At 38.4% G+C, this 19,532-nt stretch overlaps 1 long non-coding RNA gene across 1 annotated transcript in view; it reads right to left on the minus strand.

Moving 5' to 3' along the window:
* Positions 1-12,420, minus strand: part of LOC107838284 (uncharacterized) — a 16,602-nt gene extending 4,182 nt beyond the window's left edge. The window contains exons 1-2 of the long non-coding RNA XR_001664344.1: positions 12,410-12,420; positions 3,482-3,484 (exon numbers count right to left, since the gene is read on the minus strand). This is a non-coding gene — a long non-coding RNA (uncharacterized LOC107838284). The remainder of the gene's footprint in view (positions 1-3,481; positions 3,485-12,409) is intronic.
* Positions 12,421-19,532: the final 7,112 nt, after the last annotated feature.

Below are 19,532 nucleotides of genomic sequence, written 5' to 3' on the forward strand. Positions count from 1 at the left end.
CATCCAGTCGGAGCGCCCCTCCGATACCGAGCACAGTAATTTAAGAACAGCCGAGGGCAGCAACGCTTCAGCCTGAAAATTATTTAGTTTTTTCTGTTCCACCAACAGCGGGCAACACAATCCAAACCACACAGGTAGCCGGTCAAATTAAAGTCCAAAACCTTAGCTTTACAGTCATTTAAGTGTCACCGATCCACATAGAAAATCCACGGAACAAGTGGTACAAATGATAAAGAATCATATGTTTACCAAATCCCAAAAATATGACATTTACCTTTGCTGTTTGTTTCATAATTATAATCCACTTTAGAGTGAATTTTTCCACGTGGCTGCTATAATCTGTTCTTCTGTTACACAGACGTAATTTTTCTTTTTTCGCTGTTTTATTCCTCTGAGATTCTGCTTAGAAAATGAGGCTATGAAGTTACATCTTCCTGCTACTTTTTATTATTAAAATGGTAAATTTAGGTTAGCCTCGACTTTTATAAACTAATGGCTCTTCTATGCATCATTTTTTGTAATGAAGGCTAGGCGTAAATTCAACCTGGGAGACTCTCTTCAGCCTTCCTGCATCATCCATTACCACACCTCAGCCAACCAGGACCAGATCGTCACTCTGCTCCAGCCAATCACCTTGCAAGAGCTCCTTCAAAAGGCCAATCAACCACGTATTCACCAGCTGCAGCCGTGCTTCTACCCACCTCCTCCCCGTCTCCACCCTCATCCTGAAAGGCATCTTCCACGCACCCTGCAGGCTCCTTTCTCTCAAGGTTCCTTCCTCTCCAGGCTGTGCTCCACCACCAGTGACCGGGCCTGGGGGAAGACTACCCTGAGCTTCGCCCTGAGCCGATCATCCAAGCTCGCAGCGATTCTCAGCTTGAACGTCTTCTACCGGTGTCCGGGCGCCAAATTCTTGGTCCAATAAACCGTGTAACTGCTGTTTTCTCTCTCCGTGTGAGTCTCTACAGATTGAATTACTGTTGGTGCAGATAATAGGCAATGTGCTGCGTCTGCTAGTAGTTTAAATTAATTTCAGCTTCATGCTTTCAAAAGAATATTCAGATTTTAACATGAATTTTCTCAGTAGTATTTCAGTTCACTCTTACTCAGTAACTTCAGTGTTGTAACACCTCTGAAATATTTTTTGCAGTTTCTTTGTGATACTAGAACTGTTTCACTTAAACATTTAATTTCCTGTGATATTGTCAATTTATTTTTAAGCAAAACTCTAAAAAAAGAGCTTAGGGTTCATTAGTTTTGATTACATTATGCATGTAGCTAAAGATGAACGCTTATTGGCTTTTTTGTTTTTAATTTTTCAGGTTTGCATCGCAACACCTCGTGATGTGTTTCTGAGCCATGATTGAGTCGCTGTGCCGATTACTTTTCCCTTGGATCCAAGCACCTGGACCTGCTGACCAGCTGACGACGTCCATCAGTCCTCAGTCTGCCAGATCATCACAGCATGGACTAACTTTTTATTTACAGTACTTGGCTAAATTAGGATCTGGAAACCAGAAGACCAAATATGCAAAAATCTACCTGCAGATTTTAATGGCTTCCCTGACACTGCAGTCATCCTGAACTGGTCTTCCTTTCCTCCAGAGTTACGAGTTTTCATCACCAGTAAAGGCAAAGAAGTCTGATGTCTGAGTACACTGCTAGGAAGTGTTTTAATAATCACTGTTCATTTTGTTATACTGTTTGTACTTACAATAAAATTGAATCTCATTTGTAATACTCTGCATTTCACAAACCTTTTTTCCACCTTTTCTCTGTGTTTACATTATATCAAGTATTTGCATGTAGATCAGGAATTCAAGTGAGATTAAAATGCAACACTTTTAAACAAACCAGCAAAGAAATGTGAATATTAAGTAACATGTAGTTAATCATATAATTCAGTATACTGAATAAGACTGGATGATATGACTTACAATATTTTTTTTCAATACCAGATTTGATTTTCCTCCTGTCCTCAATTTCTATAATAAAATTACAGAAAATACTTTCAAAAAGTGCATTTATTTTAGTCATCTCTTCTGTGAGTTGTATAAGGGAGCATTATGGCCCGGCTACAAAAATTTTTAATTACAAGAATGCAGACATTGTTACAGCAGAATAAAGATGCAATTTTATAACAATGTCTTAAAATTACAAGAAATCATTTTAATGAGAAATAAAGACTCAGATTGATCTGAAGTAACCAGCTCAGTCCATGTGGTTCTGACATTTGCCAGTAATCAAGAGGATGCACACTGCCACCTCAACTGACCAGGTAAGTATTAAGGTAAAAATAAAAAATAGAGCAAATGTACAAAATGGAAGCAGAGCAACGGATAGGAATACTTTCTATAAAAAGAAAAGCAAAAAACTTAATAGCAGAAGAAAAGTTGTTGGCAGCATTAGTTCAGCCAATCCCTCCCTCTGGTTTGGTGGCTCCAGAAAGCCACCGAACAGAACTCCTGCCCAACTCCAACTATAATAAAGATGAAAAAAAGAAAGAAAATGGAAAGTTAAAATAACAAATAATGCCAATTTGATAATTCAGATCTGATGCGTTCCAGATGCAATAAACCTTCTGAAATTTATCATTGACATTTTACAAAATTCACAAATCAATTAGAAGGTTTCACAAATATATATATAAATCTATATATATTCATATAGATCTATATCTATATAGCATAGACAGATAGATCCCACACTGCACAGATAATCAACACACTTAACGTTTACTTAGCATCTTTGTAAGATTGTCCCTGTTAGCTCCGCCAGACGTGGCATTATGGTGAATACAAACGATTTATTAACTTACCTTCAAAGTTACTGTGAAGTTTTGACACATCCAGCTTAAATCCTTTGTCGTTGTTGGAGCGTTTCAGGACGTCTAAATAATTCTATAAGCATCATTAATAGTCCTGCAGCAACCGAGGAGCAATTGTTAACATACTGTTGTCTATGTGGCAAAAAAATGCAAAAGTCCTAAAAAATCATATGCCACAGACTTTTGTGTGTGCATTTCTACACCAATACCTATTGGTGTAGAAATGGTCTTAGCTATACCTTATAAACTACAATGCACTAGGATTTTACTTTACACAGTTGTGTAATCAATCTGTAGACCTATATAAGCAGCAAGGAAACTAAGACTCTTTGTTAAAGGACTTTTTCCACCTTTCAGGTAGAATCTTTTTTAGTCTATTTCATTTTTACTTGCATAGGTCATGTCTGCCTTTTTATTGGTGTTTAAAAAGGCAAACACATTCTCCCCAGGTGCCAAACAAGAGACAAGAAGGTTGAAAAGTGAAAGCTTTAGAAGAAATGACACAAACAAAATAAAGGCATTATGAAAGCAATAAATCTGAATTCAGTGACAAAGTGTGGCATCATGTTGTTTCAACCATCCAGAGGCAAACAAGCAGAATATCATGGTTGGAAAATAGGAAAAAGACCTCACTACAAAGTTAATAACTCAAACACACTACATTTTTTGTTCAAGTTGTGTAAATGAAGTTAGGATATTTAATATGCCATGTCATCTTAAAATATTCCTATTTTAATGTGACAATGTTGGCTCAATGCTTATTGTCTATGACTTCCAACCATTGCTTTTACAAGCTTTTTAAATGTCAGCCTGAGCTTTGACTGATATGCAAATTATTTGCTGGTGCAGTGGCTAAATGAGTAGACATTGAGGAAACCAGAAAAGGGCACTGGTTCCTGATTAAGGCTTAAGATGGAAGGATATTTTAATCAGCTGTCTAGCTGACTGTTACCCTTTAACAGTTGACTCCAAAAGGTATGAGAGGGTTCTCCACAGTGCTGCCCTGAAAGCCTGGCACACAGTATAAGACCAGACAGAACTGAAACAAAACTTCTGCTGAGACTCAATGAACAATAAAAAAGTGAAAATCAAATTTCTGTGTCAACTGTTATTAGAAATAATAATAATTAAAAAAAACAGCAGCAGCAGTATTGTCACATTGTAAAACATTTACTCTTGACTCTTTAGTCAAGAGTAAAAACCAGTCAATAAAAGTGAGTTTTTCAGTGTTGCTGGGAGAGTTTGATTGTAACATCCAAAACATATTACCATATAACATTATATTACCATAACTCAAGAAACATACATATCATGTAATTTTTACAGTTATGAAATGTAGAAAACACAGAAATGTATTATGAAAATCTCATAAATTGTGAAATTCATAGAAAAATACTGTAATATTGCCAACAGTTAATTGCCCTGAAATTAACAGTACCAATTTGCCCAAAATTATACATTTTCAGATTTTTATGTCTAGTGTAAAACCCTAAACCAGACTATAAAAATCATTTTTACAGAGAATAAAATGTTGGAATGTTATGTATGTATGTTAGGCTCTGCCTGCTTGCAATGTATTGCAGCAGTCAAAGAGGTAGAGGGCTTAGGGTTAGTAATGAGGATTTCGGCTCTTTTGACCGAACAGGCTCTTGTGGCTTGCCTCAAACCAACAAATCTACCGAAAGGATCCATAATAATTTATTATTGTAAAATATCTTTAATCTTTAGCCAGACGCTGTTTCTCTTACAGTTATCACTTGTATTTACGGTTTTTGCAATGCACTCTCCTCACCACTGTCTATTTACAGAGGAGATGGACTCACCTGACTGTTGCGTCTGTCCCCCTCTCTGTTTTCACATAATGGTATGACTCTTAATCCTTACATGTGATTGGCCACAAGGCTCCCATAAAAATAAAAACAAATTTGCGTCATGAGCAGAGCATTCAAAGGGAAAAAAGTGGGGAGACGTCTCTCTCTCTCTCTCTCTCTCTCTCTCTCTCTCTCTCTCTGTCTGTCTTCTGTCTCTCGCTCCTGCACTACTGTGTTTGTAGGCCCTCCCTTATAACGAAGAATGGCTCTCAGTGAGGAGCCAAGTCCCATAGTTCACTTCAAAGAGCCGGCTCAAAGAATCAAAAGGTTCAAGACCAACCAGTTACTAAAAGGGTGACACTTAACTATGGAGAAGAGGCTTAACACTCTATAACCATTCTTGATTACAGAGTTCCGAAGCCTACTGCAGTGTTTTCCAGTCCTGGTCCTCAAGGCACACTGTCCTGCATCAAGAGATGTTTCTTGATCTCTGCCTGATTCAGCCGACTGCAGTTCAGCAAACACCTGTCAACTGAAATCACCTGGGCTGAAGCAAGGTAACATCTAAAACACACAGGGCAGTGTGCCTTGAGGACCAGGGTTGGGAAACACAGGCCAACAGGAAATCCTCGGCAGGTTTTTGCCATCGACAGTCATTCCTGTTTGGAAGGTCAGGTTTCAGCCAAACTTCTAACACCTGGACTTATGCTGAAGGGGACCAAATGTGATTTTGGAAGGCATGCCAAATGCACTGCCTACTGTAGATGGGCAGAATGTATGACAGCATTGCCGATGGCACCAAGGTCATCACCCCACATCACCACATGGCGGAGCGGTGCTGAGCTGCGAGCGCCACCAGACATTGATTCCAGAAGTCTGGTGAGTCCGGTAACTGGAAACTGTTTCAACCAAATCATAGAAGTTTGATTTCTTTTAATAAGTCCGCGAATGTGCCATATTTGCAAGCAGCAAACAGAAATATAACTCACATAACCCAGGTTAATGGAGACTGTGGAGAACAGCTTCATCACCTAGGTTTGGTGATTCTGGAACAGACTAGCTTTAGTTCCTAGCTACCACTTTTAGTTCATTGTGAAAATACATGCATTTCATGAATCACACATGCATCTTGTTTTATAAAAAAATTCTGAAACCCAAACCCATGAATTTTTGAAAAATGTTTCCTAGTTTTAGTGATTAGACAACAGCAGCATTGTGATCACAATGATGACTGCTGTAAATTCTGTTCACCGTATAGTATTTTGTCATGTTTGTTGTGTTGCAGAACATTCAACACAGATGGCTCCATATTATCCTCTTGGTGTTTTGCTTTCTTGCCCCATACAGCCATCTTTCTCTTTATGCTACCAGTGCTGAGAATCTCTTTTAGTAGACAATGTTCTACTTTTTCTTTTGCAGTGCCTTGGTATAAAACTGCCAAATTCCCTCTGTTTTCGCTTAAAATGTTCTCTGCTGGAAATGAGAAGCATAAATCATGGTGAATGTCTGGCACCAACGTGCCCGCTGTGTCACATCAGCTTGAATATTTTACAACATGGAAGGAAAGTGGCGGGTCCATTGACAGTTTCTAGCCTGGGAGCCACTGTTAGTCAACCACTCATATCCATTTTTAATGAGCTCTCAACCATGATATAGTGGAATTTCACCTCTAGGTCCCACTGATGCTATTTACTTTTAACAAGAAACAGCACAGGACTGGCCAAATTCTTCCCGATTGGAGCGTTTGTAAATTCCATCTGTTTATGACTTATACAAGGCTTCTGTTTGTTTGTGTGTGTGTGTGTGTGTGTGTGTGTTTGGTTATAACAGCACTGATATTCTTGCATTTAAAGAGAAGTTTCTTTTTAAAGGGTATTGCATAGTTAGGCATAAAGTAAAAAGGTTGTGTTAAAGCTACTGTGACACCAGAAAGTACATACAACACCTATTTACTCTTACAGGTTTGTTATTTTAGGCCTTTTCTAAAACTGGTTTTCCTTTTTTAACTGTCACAGAATAGCTCATTGCAAAAAATAAATCATGTTTTCTGACATTTTTCTAAATTTACACTCAGTTCTAACTTAATAGGTAAAACTTTCATATGACACTACAAACGTCAACCAAATGCATCAGATTTCCATTAATTTTGAAGGGATCCAAGATTCATTTAACATATTGGTCTAAATTTGCTGTAGTTTTTCTATTAACAAAAAATTGCCGTTTGTGATACGCCAAAACTCATAATCATGTCAAAAATGTTATATCTTTTGTTATATATTTAACCCATGGAAGTCGCCATTTTTTCACCTGCTGGGTTGTTAACGCAGATGGGTCCGTTCTGTACTGAAATCTACAGAGTAAACACAGGAAGGTTAACTTTATCTGAGTTGGGGTTTTTTTATCATATTGCATTTGAGTGGTGTAATTGTAAATAATTCCACACTGTCGACTGTAACTTAAAACTCACATGAAAAAAAGAACACAGTGAGAGAGATCTGAACAGAACTTCTGAAGGACCTACATTTGTGCTGTCAACATTTCTCTCCAGAAGACTTTGAGTAATTTGTACAAGAAAAAATGACAGACTCTACAGGTGATTGTTACATTTACAAGCTAAAAACAAATGCTATACCGACAGTTGTCCACAAACACCTAAATCTCAAGAACCAAACAGTGAAGTCAAAGCCTTTAGGAGTAACAGGGGAAGAAGGTCAAAAAGTTGACCAAGCGTTCAATGATTAGAATGCTCTTGCAGAGGAAAGCTGTTTTTTCTACCTTATTGAGTAGATTTTTCTTGAAATACTGCTGGAACAAAAAGCAGGTGAAAAACCAAGTGACCATCAGAGTGGCATATCATGAGTAAATATAAAAGCAATGTCCCTAATAAAACTAAGACACACCATACTGAGTAACATAATATTAACAGAACACACCATAAGTCTCATAAATCATAAAACACATTCTCACTCAAACACAACGCAATCCACAGATCTTGATATAACAAATCTCATCTCCAAAGAGTACATGAGCATATCTTAACTCCCTCCTTACTTACAAGGGAAAGCAGGGTCTGTTGTGCCAAACACATTCTCTCAGTGATATAGTTTGGCACCACACCTGTATGTTAGCTTAAGCCCCTTATAGTTTGCAGCATCTCACACTACGCCCTCATGCAGATGCGCTGAAGTTCGCTGTCAGCTCGCTTCACTCTGACCAGCTGCAGCCCTGACACACAAAGTAAACCCTGTTTGTCCCACTTTAGTTAAGTGCTATTGTCAGCAGTTATTGGATATTTTTATTATTTTCCATCTTTACAATTAACCGAATTGTGGAGGAAAAATTTCTTGTGTTAAACCATCCTGTACGTAGCCCACATCTGTGTGCATCTGTGGAGGTGGGAACATGTACTTCCTAAACATGTTATTGGTTAATTTATTTTTGTTGATTTGGCACTTTGGCACTCTTTCTGTTAGCTTAATGTGACAATGCAGTCACAAAAAATTAATAAGCCTATTTCTAACCCTCCCGCAGTTCTAACAAGTTGTGTGTTTTTTTTTAATATAGTTTCTGAAACTGAAGAGCGGGACACGCCCATTGCTTCTCCGATGACCGACTGTGACATCTGCCAAGCTTGTCCTGAGCTAAGACCAGTGGAGAGTTAAACAGTTAATCTTGTCAAAACGTTTGCCAAAAAGAGTGGAAATTAAGCAAATAATGTATGCCAAACATTGTCGTTTCACCTTCTCCTCTGGATGGAAGTCTAAGACTTACCACCTAAACCTGGGAATCTCTGTCCCCCATCCATGGATCATGCGGTAGGCTTTGCTTTCCTCTCTTTATTATTTAGTTTAATTTTAATAAAAGTAGGCATATTCAGGCACATAAGTGTGTGCGCGTGCGTGTATGTGCATGTGTTGCATTGCACACATTGGTCCTTTTATACACCAGATCCTCTGTTTTTGTGGTGCTGGTTTTGTGCACCATGCACATGATGCATGATCCGTGTTGAAGATGTGGTTGTGCTTGTGTGGGTCAGGTACAGAGGTAGTTTTGTTTGTACACTCTGGTCACAGTGATGCTCTGTGCATCACTGGTCACAGAGCAGGAGAGGGCTAGTAGTTAATTTACTGTAAAGATGCATGTGGAGTGTCCCATTATTTAAGAACTACATTGACATTGACACATTTTTTGATTCTCACAATAATACGAGACAAGAGTGCATCCTGTTTCAGCTCAATGCGTGATGCGTACTTTTTTTTCCGAAATTCAGATAATTCAGATAATTCCATTTTTTATGGGACGTTTGGCAACGGTATAGACCAAATTGTCATAATTAGCTTTTATCTGCAAGCTAAGATGGGCATGTTGCCTACATGGATGTTACTACTATTACTCTGACAGTCACCAGAACCTTGTTATTCACACAAAGAGTTGTATGTCCTTTACATATCCATTCAAACATAGCGTTCATGGATTTCAGGTTATGAAGCAAAGTAGAAACCCCATCTCAGTGCAAAGATGGTGAAGGAGGAGCTCTGCTCCCCTTAGGTGGGACGTTGGCATCATAAGGCGCCTTTTGACTAGCCCATCTCTCGGTCCTCTTTAGCTAGATTTGTTTTCCATTAGCAAATCCGGCGCGGCTCAGCCCTGCTGTTCTCAGATGTGTTTACCTAGTTCAGGAGTAGTACTAGCAGCACTGAGCAGCGTACGGCACCAAAACGTACACCATTTGATTAACAGCTGACCCATTGACTGATTGGCTATTGATCTACATCACTGAAAAGGACAAACAACATTTAAGATTTAGCTGTGGACCGTGGACATGCCATCTGCCAGAGTGCTGCTCAGTATGGAGGAGTTTACGTATAAGGTTAATCCAGAGCCGCACCACCAATACATGCGGTAACTTTTGCAGCAGAATGACTGTGAATTAGCAGCGCTGCTAGCAGCTCATCTCTCTAAAATGCGGACAGTGATAAAGAAGACAAAAACCGAGCAAGTGTGGTCAACCTTCTGATGGAGCTGCAATTGACAGTGTGAAACACTGGAACTACATAATATTGGCCTGCAATGTGAGTTTTATTTTTCATTTGGATTAAAAATACTAAAATTTATGCATGGCCATTGGTTTACATTTTTAACTGCTTACAAAAATCCAAAAGGTTGTACATTTTACAAAACAAAGTGCCAGAATGGAATTTATTGATACAATCAGCTGATCTGAGCCTTTTTCATTATGGCACTTTGTTGCCATAATGAAGCAAGGAATTTCCATAAGGCAAAATGAAATATCCGGGTTTATTTTAGTCCATCAGAACCAGAACCTTGAGGTTCTTAATTGCTGAGTGTCTGCAAACATCATCAGAGAGTTGACCAAAGCTGCTGCTGCTCACGTCCCACCCAGAATCGCAAGGAACAGAACAGATATAAAAGCCAAACCGCACCCTATCCGATGCTTGTTTTTTGTTCAGTTCCTTTTGTCATCCAGTGGTTTTTATGTTGACGCTGGAGAAAATATGGAAGTTCTTCAATGAGTTGTTAGCTCTTCTCTGAGGGGCATGTGGGCTCACCATCTCCATCTGGAGAGAATCCATCAGTATGAAATATGTGAACTCTCCCAGATTTCAAGAGTTTCAAGAATTAGACTAGAGAAAAGGAACTCACTTGGACTTTGTGAAGATCACAAACACTTACAATGGCTTGCAAACATATGAACTTTTCCATTTTATGTGAATTGTATGTGAAAGATCAACACAGAGTGGTTTACACTTGTGAAGTATAAAGACAATTATACAATTATACGAGACATTTTTTTGCAAATAAAAAACTGAAAAGTGTAGTGTGAAAAGTATGCTGTGGTCTTTTACATAAATTCAAATGAAATATATTCAGTTTGTGGTTGCAATGTGACAAAATATGAAAAGGTTTAAACTGCATAAGCCATAAATACTTTTGAAAGCATCTGTAAGCTTTGTCATTGAAGGTAATTTGCAACTCCTGGTTTGTTCACTTGTCTTCAATTCATTTAAGAATAGTAAAACCCTACGAGTTATTGAAGTTTCTTTGCTACTTTTAATAATAATAGCCTTGAGGTCATGTATGAATATAATCCATTTGAAAAAGTGACTTTTGGCATACACAATGTTATCTGTTAGCAATTCATACCCTACTCCTCCCCCTTTAATGATTGTAAAAATATAATGTGATAATCAGCATCTGTTTGCCAGCTTTCTAACCCCCCTCAACAGCTCAGCACAGCTCATACTGCAAACATCACTTCCTACTAATTAGGTTTGTTTCTAAGGGATATGAAGTTTAGGAGGTACGTAGGCGTAAGTAACCTTCACAAAGCCCAGATGATAGAACAAGACACGAGCCTCTATTGTATGAAACATGATGAGGAATTAGATGAGCTGTATACGCAGAAGGGAACTCACATCTATTTAAGCACACATACACCACCACACATGCCCAAATGCACGTCTTAAGATCCACTTAAAAAAGCTCCTGTGTATTACATCAAAATAATTCACCATGGTGAACTTGGGAAAAAAAATTATACCTTTTGATATTTTCTCCCTTGTAGCAGTTTGGTAAATGATTTCGTAGTGACTATTTGTCACCAACTGGCTTATGGAGTTTCAAAAAGATCAAAATAGTCAAAAATACAGTTTTTTGTTACTTTATTCCGTATTCAGGCAAAAAAGTTGCAGGCTTCACAGGATTCTGCTGCTTCTCCTGCACCTGTTCTCTGACTGATTGACTGACTGACTGGTAGACTGACAACTGATGACTGGTAAAAAAAAATCCATATGACCACCCATGTACATAATGAGCTACCTAAAACCTACCTACTTATGCTGTGAAACACCCATGTCCCAAACGGAAATTAATTAATTAATTAAGTGAATTACTAGCCAAAAACTTATTCTACATAACAAAAATGAAACAGCAATTCTAATTATAAATCAACTAGAATGTAAGCAAATGAAAATAAACTAAATAATCTAAATCCTAAGATTAAACTGAAAATAGAGAAATAGATCCTATAGATTTAAATGTATCTAAGTTGTTTACCAAATGATTTAGAAATGTGCAGTTGTCACATTTGTTGAATACATAATTTCTTAAAGATTTTTTAAAATGGCAAGGCATCCTCTCTAGCTGGGTTTGAAATGACCTTCTCTAGTTTTGTGTGTCTTTGTAGTTTTGCTGTGGCTGCTGGGTGGAGCAGTTCTCACTTTTGGCTAACACAGAGATGGTCCTGGGTTTGAATCCCAGCCATTGTGGATTTTGGGTGCTGTTCTTGTCCTTTACTCTGACTTCTTACCAATGTTAGGTGAAATGGCCACTCTAGCCATTAGACATGAGTGCGTCTGCATGTGTCTGCGTGTGTGGAATAGGACTAAGTACGAATGGGTCAACTTGAGGTCCATAACTGTGAAAATTTCCTAATTTTCATAGTTTGCCCAACGTCGAGGTAGGTTCTCACAGGAACAGCAGCTGCCAGGCCAAGCAGGCACAGGGAGTGAAGCAGGCCACTGGACTGCAGGCTCAGGCAACGCAGTCATGGAAGAAATAGTCCAAGAAGTTTCTGTTCCAGAATCTGTGTGAAACACAACTAAGGAGCTTCTGTTGTAATTTCACTCTGTCTAGTCCAGGCCGATGAACAACACAACTCAAACTGTCAGGCATGAGTGCCATCAAACCCATGCCTGAGCACAAATAGAAAAAGAACCAACTGAAGGTGCCATTGCAGATGTCTGAGGACTGTAGGCAGCGGTAACATTGAAAAGCATGCTCAATAACAATAACTCTGATATTGTTCTGTGTCTGGCAATCCTTGTGATGAACTATTGATTTTTTCAATGCCCCACATACTAATTGGATTGCTATGGGGGAAGTTTTCTGCCTTAAGTCAAGAGCACACATTTTCAGTTTGAAAGCAGGACTTCATGTCTTTCTTCTCAAAACTTGTAATGCTTATACTCAAAACTTGCTACATGTTCTTATTTTTCCCGATGTATTTCTTTGCTGTCAGTCTCGTTTATTATACTTTTTAGATTATTATTCAGAGAAACTCCTTCTAGCTTATAAATTATGGAGTACTTATACTTATCCAGCAACCCAGAACAGGAGCATGTAGTTCCTATACTTCACTCAACAGGAATCAAACATATTAGTTAGAACAAAAAGATCCTGAGAAACTGCATAACAGATCTTACCTGGCAGATCAAACTTCCTGTGTTAGAGCCTTGGAAACCAGGTATTTTAATCAACCGCTCTTTCTCTGTGGTGTCCCTCAGGGCTAATGCTTTGGGCTCACTTTCTTCCCCATCACTCCTGGCTCCATATTAAAAACATCCCATTTATTTCCACTGTATAACACTTAAACTTGTGATACTTCATCATAATGTCAGAGAAAAGTAACTATAAATGTAGCTAGTTGCTACCCACATCTATGGCTACAGATAAGCTGCTCCTCCCTACCAAAGCCTACAATGTAGGACAATGTACCTTTTTGATTGGATCTCCTAAATTGTGGAATGAACCGTAACTGCAAATTAGACAGGCTTCTTCCATGTCTGTTTTTTTTATCACGTCTTAAAACTCGCCTCTTTGCTCTGGCTTTTGACATTACAGGAGTTGATGATTTTATTTTATTTTGTGTTAATTTGTTTTGTATGGTTGCTCTTACACCTGTTTTATGTATGCTAAAGTTTGTTTGAATTGTTTAATTTTTGCCATTTTTTATTTCATTTTGATGCCATTATGCTACAGGGAATGTTGAGTACATTTTAATAACCAATTAGGTTTGCGCTACTTAACATTTTGCAATAAGTTTTTCTAACATAAGCTTTTTTCTACCAATCAATTCCACAAACCCATTTTTTCTAACAGCCTTTCTTGGAGTCAACAGTACTTAACAAAAACTGTTTAATGCTGGCTGATGATTTTTCTGCTTGATATGCTATCCAAATCCTCCATCATTCATGTGTGAAAATAATGGTTAGTGCAGGCAATTTATCTAAAGGTTCCAAACATCTGAGTGTTGATTCAAGTGTGTGAACAGATTTTTGCTTCATCTTTCCCGTTGTATGATCGCTAAATTAGGTCAGCAGTGAAGAGGCGAGATCATTCAAGCAACAGCAACAACAGGCCAGCTGAGTCTGTTCTCTCAAGTTTTAATGTCACACTTCAGCAGTTCATATTTATCTGTCAAATTAGGACTTCAGTTTATCCTGCTTGTGGACAGAAAGAGAGGGCAGAGAGTCTAAACCCAGTGGGCTCATTAGCGCTTTACTTACATGTTTACTGTTTCTAAATACACCTAATTGGTAGAGTAAAATGTTTGTGATTAGCTCCCAGCTGAAAGGCCAGCTAACCACAGTCTACTCACTGCTTATGCGATCATAAGCAGTGAGTAGACTGCTTATGATCACTGCTTATCAAGAAAGAACAAACGTATCTAGAAGTTTGTTCTGAGATCAGTCAGATGTATCTCAGTGACAAAGGGATGCTTCTGCTTCATTTCATGGGCATTTTACTTTTTTCATTAAAACACTAAGCTGTTTTTGTTTCATGTCAGCTTTGTACTTAAATGACATATATTTTCAATTTTGAGGCATTAACTCGTAATAGCTTTTGTTCTTTTTATCTTATGTAGATTAAAACTGTCTTTTTCTCATTTAAATTCCAGATACATTATAACACGTATAAAGGAATCTACCCCAAAACATTTTCTATGTGACTGTGAATTTCTGTGCTGACACCTCTTTACACTCTACACTGCAGACTTCTCTATCAACGTCCCACGCTGCCACTTTCAGAAGTTCTCTGATGACTCTACCATAGTCGGCCTCATCACAGGTGAGGACGACTCAGAGTACAGAGAGTGGACTCAGGATTTTGTGGACTGGTACCAGTCCTCTGATCAACATTGCTAAACCCAAGGAGCTGGTGGTGGATTTCTGCAGGTGAAATCTACCACCTCAGTGACATCAGTGAACATCCAGGGAGCGGGTATTGAGATAGCAGGCTTTTTTAAATACCTGGATGTCTACCTGGACAGTAAACTGGAGTGGACTCACAACATTGATATTTTTTATAGAAAGGGTAAGAACAGATTGTACCTGCTGAAGAGGAAGAGTCTGCAGCTACAAGCCACTGGCTGAAGTCCATTAGATGTTTGGTCTTTGCTAGCAGTACCACATAGGAGCTACTAATGAACTACTTTCCCCAGCTTCAGGCTCTGGTTGAACATGTATCCCAGGATGCCACATTTGATGTGTGCAGCACTTCAGGAGCCTGAGGCTGATGCCATCTGGACTTGTAGCCTTTCGCACCGTGATCTTCCGTAGCTCATTCCTCACCTGATGTGTTGAAATGGACAAGACAGTGGTGGAGAAGAGGGGCTGTGGGATGAAGTCCTCTGAAGTGTAGGGATGAATGATGTTGCTCTGCTGCAACTGGTCCCCATCTTTCTTCCTGTAGATGTTTTTTTTCCATCCCTAATTTTCTGGGTGCCCACTGGTATTAAAAAAAAAACAATGGCTTTTCCATGACTCTCCAGACTGTCCTCTGAATTTGTAGAAAATGTTAAATAGTGTATATACACATAGTTCAAGGATGTGGATATACACACATACTTGAAGTATCTGGTTTTACTTTTAATAGGTATATATTTGAGAAAAAGGAACATTGTTCTTATATTCTATGAACAAAAAATGGTCAAAATAACAAAAAAGATGTAGTGCTTTCAGACCTCAAATAATGCAAAGAAAACAAGTTCATACTCATTTAGAAACAATGATGCTATTGTTTTAACTCAGGAATAGTACAGAAATCAAAATTGGGTGAAATAACCATGAAGTTTTCAATGGGGTTCAGTGCAGTTGTCTTATAATGTTTTCCAGCGCTGTATATGTGCACTGTTTTCTTTAGAATGTTTTTCAATTTCAGAGGAAAATCTGAAAAAATTGAAGTTAGTCAATTTGTATTTGTGGATTTTATATTTTGATATTTACAACTATCAAATTAATTATGCAGAGGAATACACCTTGAGGTCTCCCACATTCTTTTGCATTTGATATTAATTTTGCTATTACACAACTTTCTGGTTGGTCCTAAATTCAGTAATGATGACTTTGATTGGGCATACACTTAGCCACTTAGCCAAAGGCTAGGTGACTGGCTAACAGATTTCAACACAAAGAAGTTCAATGGTAATCTTATAACTTTACATGTAAGATTTGTCAATATGGAATTATTTTACAAAGTCTCAAAATTGATGGAGAAAATATATGAATATTAGTGTTAGATAAATTGAACTTCCTTTTACCTTGGCTCATACAGTACTTTTGATGTTTGGCTCTGTGGCGTGTTTCAGAGGTAAGGTGAGAATGAGTTTAAAGAGAATTTAAATATCCCATTTTACTAAAAGAAACTGAAGGACTGATTACAGATAACATATCCCTTTTTATCTGCCTTAAACTGTAGACAAAGTTTAATTTGTTTCAAACAGGGGCACCTGCAGGATATTATCACAGGGTATGCACAATACCATCACTGTACAACCACTTTCCCAACACATTACGCGTGCCATGTGCATGTCGCAATAAAATAGCACAAACCTAGACCACACAAATACAGGCCATATTTCCCTTATGTGCATGATCTAATCAGCTTTACAAATTTTACAAATTAGTAAAGACCAAGGGCGTAAATCCCATCTCATTATTGGGGGGGGGCCATAAACAGGTAAAATAACATTTTAAAGGTTTTGTTGGCTCTAGTGGCCTTTATTTGAAAGTAGTTTGACAGGAAAGAGGGCAAGACATGCAGCAAATGTTGCCAGGCCAGGAATCGAGCCTGTGACCACCACCATGAGGACTAGGGCCTCAACATATGGGTCGTACTTTGCCCCTGCGCCACCACAGCAGCCCAACAGGTAAATTTTTTAAGAGCAATTTTGGAGGGGTCAGCAAAGTTACAGTAAAATGTGGTTTGAAATGTTTTTATTGTGTTCAAGCTGCACCATCAAAAATGACTAGTAAGTAGCAATGAATAACCAAAGTGTTTTTCTCAGTAAACAACCTGCTGAGACCCATAAAAGTCAAACTAAGATTCAAATGTTGTTTAGATATGACTTTGATTCATCTAATCTCTGCTACACCTTTACAAAAACTTAAGGCTCTAAATAAAAACAAGTTGTAATAAGTAACTCCACTTAATAAAATTCCTCATAAATATTGATTTATTGCAGTGGTTCTCAATACAAGTTACATGTCATTTAAATTATAACTTAAGTTGCTTTAAACTTTTATTTTTGATGGGGTTTTTCATGTCCTGGATGGCTGAGAACCTGTAAATATGTAGAAATTGAATATTTGGGAAGTATCATAGCTTAAATTTAAAGGTCAGCACCAGAGTTTTCTAGAAAAATATTCAGATTTTATTTTGTGGTTTTAAAGGCTCTACGCTGAAGATGGTAAGGAATAAAGGCATACTTTATTTTGTTTGCCCCTCTGCTCTCGGCTCCCATACAGAGCTGTCGGCTAGTGGTAATGCTCAGCCGCTACCTCCCGTTTCAAACTCTTCTTATTAAAGTAAGAGTTAGAGAGCTAAATATAATTGAAATATTGGCTACCTTCGACAGAAAAAGGAGCTAAGTCTATGAAAGCAATGTAGCAGTTTTACTAGTTTTGATTTCCAAGGCATAACAAAGCAGTTTATCAGGATTCAGCCAAAGTTATGAAATAACGAACTGTTAACAAACTGTTTATTGTCAATGTGTTTCTTCCTATTGAGCAGTGAAAGTAAATAAAATGTGTTGCATGTCTTTTGCTTTAAATATTTACTTACTGGAGGGTTTTTTGTTAATGCTGCACAGCCTGTTATTGCACAATAGCCAGATAAGCTTACTTCCTCACTGACTGACTACTGACCAGCTCTCCATCTAACGGGTCCGGAATGCCTCCAACTCCTGAGTAACTCCAGCTGAGTATATAGAGGACAATCTGTTTAAGCTTGCGGCAAGAGAGCTGCGTCCAGACTCTGACTACCTCCGGTTCAGAAGCTACGACCTTTTTCAGTTAATGTAACAGTCAGCTGAGTAGCCCTGCAACTGCTTAGTTCCAAAAACTGCTCCTGTTAACGGTGGCCCTCTCTCTTTCAACAGCGTGCAGTCTGGATAGATTTTAGAGACTCGGCTTAAGTCCCAAGGTCATTATTTTATAGACACCAAAGAAACGTCCGAAGCACCCCAATTTCTAGAATCATGACCATTGATTTTACTTTAATCAGAAGAATTAACTCAAGACTTGACTCAATTAATTTAACTGTCCACAACACTAATCAGAATTTTAATATTTTATTAGCAAGCTTTAGCAGGGGACAATTGACATATAGCTTCTACTAATAGTGAAATTATAATTGTAAAATAAGAGATTAAAAATCACACCCAACTTCCCTGACTTATCTCTCCATACTGTGTTATCGGACTAAATATGTGAGGTTTTGGGATGCAATTCCACTCATACCCAGATGTTAAAATGATCTCGGCAGCAGAAAGCTTTGATATCCTTGGTTAAGAGTCTCGTCCTGGTGTGGCGAGATCCTTTTTTAGAACAGAACAAAGTTAAACGGCTGACTGTCCTCCGTAAACTCAGCCGCTCCCTCCTGGAGTGATAAGAAACTACGAAGTTTCTTACCACTCCGGGATCTCTGTCGGTTCTCCAAGTCTACTGTAGCATGGTTGGGATCCTTGGGTTGAGCATAGGACAGTCGTCTAACTTCATGATGTAAATGGGTCACCCCGCCATACCTTTGTAGCTATATTAAAGTTGTAAAGGTGAAGGCAAACATGGCTGATCCACCATAAAAACAAAGAAGAAGCTGGTCAGCTGGTTTACAGTCTGGACTGGACTAAATTTCAGAGTTATTAGCTATCTGCGACAAGGATACAACAAAGAAACAGAGATAAAGCCAGCTAGCTGCAGCTAGTCACATCTGCTAGCTGCAGCTAGCAGATGCGAATCAACTCACCTCCACTGATTCAAATAAATCAGTGGAGGTGAGAGCTGAAGGTGCTTATTGCTCCATGTCCTGAAGCAGATATTCCTTTAAGAAAATATTAAACAAACTCTGCTCATTGTTGGTAAAGAGATGGCGCTGCATGCAGGGAGGTAAGGGGGCGTCATGAAGCTAAAAATCAAAACAATGCCAGTCAGTCATTACTTCATTGGAAATGACTGTGTAAAGAAATGCAAATGAACAAAGTTTCTGGTCATTAGGAAGTGAACACCAGCTTTCACTGTTTGCAGGGTTTTTGGTGTTCAGCATTTTTAAAAGGAATATTTTCTTTTAAAAATATTAAGCAAGAATCTTAGTTTTACACATGATGTTTGCGTTAAAAAAAACATGGGGGGGCAAACGCTTTTTAACATCTTGTAAAACTAATGTCCTGTTGAACCATCACAAATTGTTTAATTTGTATGTTTAAGTATTTCTACTTACTATTGGCAGTTGATTTCAGACTGTTATTAGTTTACATTTCTATTTATCTATTTTGTATTTTCTTTGATGCATCAAACATTGTGAGATTTTGTATATTTTGTGTATGTATATGAAGCCCTAGGCGTAAATTCAACCTTTAAGACTCTTTACCTTAAACCGGCATCACATATCACCATGCCTTCACCCCAGCCAACCAGGACAAGCTACAGCTCCACCTCGATCCAGTCACCCTGCAAGAGCTCCTTTAAAAGGCGAAGCAACCTCAGATCCACCAGATTCAGCTGTGCTTCAACCCACCTCCTCCCCGTCTCCACCATCAGCCTCCTGGGCGCCTCCAGGTCCCATCAAGTGTGACAGAATGGACATCAGAAATAATT

This window comes from Poecilia formosa, unplaced genomic scaffold (genome assembly GCF_000485575.1).
Source record: "Poecilia formosa unplaced genomic scaffold, Poecilia_formosa-5.1.2 Scaffold236, whole genome shotgun sequence".
NCBI classification, from domain to species: Eukaryota; Metazoa; Chordata; class Actinopteri; order Cyprinodontiformes; family Poeciliidae; genus Poecilia; species Poecilia formosa.